This window comes from Asparagus officinalis, chromosome 7, assembly GCF_001876935.1.
Source record: "Asparagus officinalis chromosome 7, Aspof.V1, whole genome shotgun sequence".
NCBI classification, from domain to species: Eukaryota; Viridiplantae; Streptophyta; class Magnoliopsida; order Asparagales; family Asparagaceae; genus Asparagus; species Asparagus officinalis.
In genome coordinates this window covers 142,923,800-142,927,665 of record NC_033800.1, presented here as the reverse complement: position 1 = coordinate 142,927,665, position 3,866 = coordinate 142,923,800, and positions in this window count along the sequence as shown.

Sequence of the window (3,866 nt, the reverse complement as noted above, 5' to 3'; positions counted from 1 at the left end):
GCTGCGAGACAGTAAACACTGTCTCGCTGGCGAGACAGTTCATATCTGTATTCTTTTGATTTTTTGATGATCTCCTCTTGAGCTGTATTTGGATATCTTTCAGCATTTTTTGACGCCTACAGATACCCCCTCCAAAGTATTCCAGACTCATTCTTGTATAGAGAAGTCTGGGATACTTTGGATATGATAGATTTTACTTACGATCCCTTCAATACTTGGTTGAGTAGATCGTGTAGAGGAATCCATAAAATGGCTTCGGCTCTTGATCTCTTCATCCATTAGTCTATTCAGTTCTTTGTAGAATAGCTAATGCTTCTCTGGCATTGCGTTTATCGCTGGACCGTTGTTGAGATCTTGAATCGAGGCTGGTATTTCCATATTGATGCTTGTATGTCTATTGAGAGTTCGTCAGGTTATTCTTAAGAATATTCAGATTAATATTCTCCAGAAACTGCCTGTCGAATATAGGAAAACAGTTTAGACTCGTGTACCTATTGGAGTATTTGGGAAATAGTTTAACCTCATATACCCATTGGGAGGTAATCAGGTTATTCTTAAGAATATTTTGAGTAATATTCTCTAGAAACTTCCTGTTGAGGGTAGGAAAACAGTTTAGACTCGTGCACCCATTGGAGTAATATGGTCTCTTTTTTGTTGGTAGAGATGAACCCGAAATCGGACAGGAAGAATTTTATATTCTATCTCCTGGTCTCTTGTTTGTTGGTAGAGATGAACCCGAAATTAGAGAGGAAGAATTTTATATTCTATCTCCTGGTCTCTTGTTTGTTGGTAGAGATGAACCCGAAATTGGAGAGAAAGAATTTTATATTTTATCTCCTGGTGCGAAAGAAACTCAAAGTGGGATCTTCACTTAGAGAATCTGGACTGGTTTGAATAATCCTGACTGTCATAAGGTTTGATTATTCAATTCAAAGTTGGACCTTTCGTTCACAAAATGAATCGAAAGGAGATTTTGACTGTGGTCCTAACTGTAGTAAGGTTTGACCAAGTGGGAGTTTTGAGACGATCCTAACTGTTTAAAGGTTTGATCGTTCAATTTGTGGACCTCTCGTTCATGGAAGGAATCGAGTGGGGATTTTGGCTTTGGTCCTAACTATTTAAAGGTTTGACCGTGTGGGAGTTTGATACGATCCTAACTGTTTAAAGGTTTGATCGTTCAATTTGAGTGGACCTCTCGTTCATGGAAGGAATCAAGAGGGGATTTTGGTTTTGGTCCTAACTGTTTAAAGGTTTGACCATATGGGAGTTTGATACGATCCTAACTGTTTAAAGGTTTGACCGTTCAATTTATAGACCTCTCGTTCATGGAAGGAATCGAGAGGGGATTTTGACTTTGGTCCTAACTGTAGTAAGGTTTGACCAAGTGGGAGTTTCGAGGTGATCTTAACTGTAGGAAGGTTCGATCACTCGATTTATGGACCTCTCGTTCATGGAATGAATCGAGAGGGGATTTTGGTTTTGGTCCTAATTGTTTAAAGGTTTGACCAAATGTGAGTTTTGTGAGGGAAGATTGATCTAAAGAAGTGATCGAATCTCATCTCAGCAAAAGAGTATTCGGAAATCACCGTGGGGATGTAGCGTTTATCACTTTGTTTGTAGTGATCGGGTTATCCCTAAGAAAATTATATATAACATTCTTCTGAGAACCTCCCGTTACATGAACCATCCACCCCCAACTTTCCTTACGAAATTGGGTTTATCATTATACTGAGTTACATAATCGGGTTATCCTTAAGAATATTACATGTAAAAATTCTCCAGGAACTTCCCGTGAAAGAAAAGAAACAGTTTAGACTCATATACTAGTTGGAGTTTCAGGGGACAGTTTAACCTCGTATACCGGTTGGAGGAATGAGAAGCAGTTTATACTCGTATACTCTTTGGAGTGACATGAAGAAGCAGTTTATACTCGTATACTCTTCGGAGTTAGGGGACAACAGTTTATACTCGTGTATCCCATGGAGTTTAGGAGAACAGTTTAAACTCGTGTATCCAATGGAGTTTAGGCGTCATTTTTATTTGGCTTGTTTTGCCATTATGACACCGGAATCAATTAAGGCTTGGATTTTGTTTTTGAGTCCGAAGCAAATATCGGTGGGATGAAGAACCCTTCTGTGGTACGCACAGTAATTTGGATCCGTAATCTTCTTAGCTCCCTCCTGATCTTTAATAGGTGGTAGCTCAATTTTGTCATTGGCGAGGAGGTATTTCAAGATGGCTGGAGCTTCATCATCTTCGAAAGAATATTCTTTTTGAAACCTCGGATCGGGAGTCGCGTTCCCAATGATTGCAGACGTCATCAGTCGGCTTCTCTCAGCTTTCTTTCTTTTAAGAAAATGTTCAGCTTGTTCACCGCGCATTTTCAAATCTTTCCAAGTTTTAGACGGTACGATCCCCAGGGCAACCAGGACATCGATGGAGAGATTATTATGGCATGTTTGCAGGATGAACTCCTCTGTAACAGGATCTCTGCAATTCATTGCCTTGTTACGGAAGCGCTTGACAAAATTGTCGACTGACTCTCCGTCTTTTTGCTTCTCATCTAAAATGGATCCGATTGATACTTCGGTGTCATCATCAAAGAAATTGCTGAGGAACAAACTTTCCATGTCATTCCAACAATTGATGCTTCCTGGCTTAAGACGTCGGTACCAATCGAAGGCCGACCCGCGAAGGGTGCCAACGAATGACCGGATCATTAAAGCCTTATTTCCAGAGATCATACCCAAATGAGACTTAAAATAAATCAAGTGCTGAATAGGCGAGCTTTTCCCGTTAAACGGTGTGAAGTTAATCAAATTGAATTTTACCGGGTACGGTATTGAATCACATTCTCTTGGATAGGGACATGGAATACCCGTCTTCTTCACTTCCTGAGCCGTTATCAAAGCATTGACTTTGTTTTCAAGCTCTTTCATCTTCTCGTCATCGTCTATGTCTTCATTCGAAGGACGTTGAGGAGAATGAGTTAGGCCACCCCCTGTAAGATGTGCCATTGAACCACCCCCAATATCGTTATTGGGAGGGTGCGTTAAACCACCCCCAGCGTTATTGCTATTGGGAGGTGTAACAGCAAAGATGACTTCCTCCACTTCCGGATCACTGTCATCAGCAATATTTTGAGTACGACGGTTGGATTCAGCTCGCTGACTGGGCTTAGGAAGTTGAGGCCGTTGAGTCAATTCTCTCATTTGTTGGATAGCTTACTCCATCTCTGTCTTCATTTCAGCTCTAATTTCTTCACGTTGCTTCGTTAGAGCTTCTTGAAGCATTTGAGCAAACTGATCAGAAGTGATTGTGAACACTTCTTTAGTTTGTCCCGTGCTAGACATTGTATCATCAGAAGCGATTGCAGAACAAGTGTCCGAGAATTCATCCTCCGAGGACATTCCTTCTTGCATTCTCTTGTAATCTCTGCGTCTGATGGCTCCTAATTGGAGTCGAGACATCCTTTGAGCAATTCTTGGATTGACTTTTCCTCTCGGGGAAAAGTCGGGATTTGAGTCACTTAAATGCTGCTTAGACTTTCTTTTATCAGCTACGTTGATGGTGACTTCAGGAAATTCAGCTGATTTTCTCTTGCGAAAATGTCTCGACTTAGGCTTCGACATTTTAGTAGAAAGTCTCTGGAACACAGAAACTTTCGGCGGAATGGTTTTAAAGCAGTTGCATTTGGACAATATGCTTTGATAAGTTTTTCACATACACAATGACGATTCGTTTCTCGAACAGTCCTTTTATGTGATTTGTTTCCACCTTTAGTTTGATAGTACAACTCGTGAGCATGGTGACCAGAGCAACCTATCTTCTATTTTTGTGTTTGAACCTTGTTAACATACCCAAGA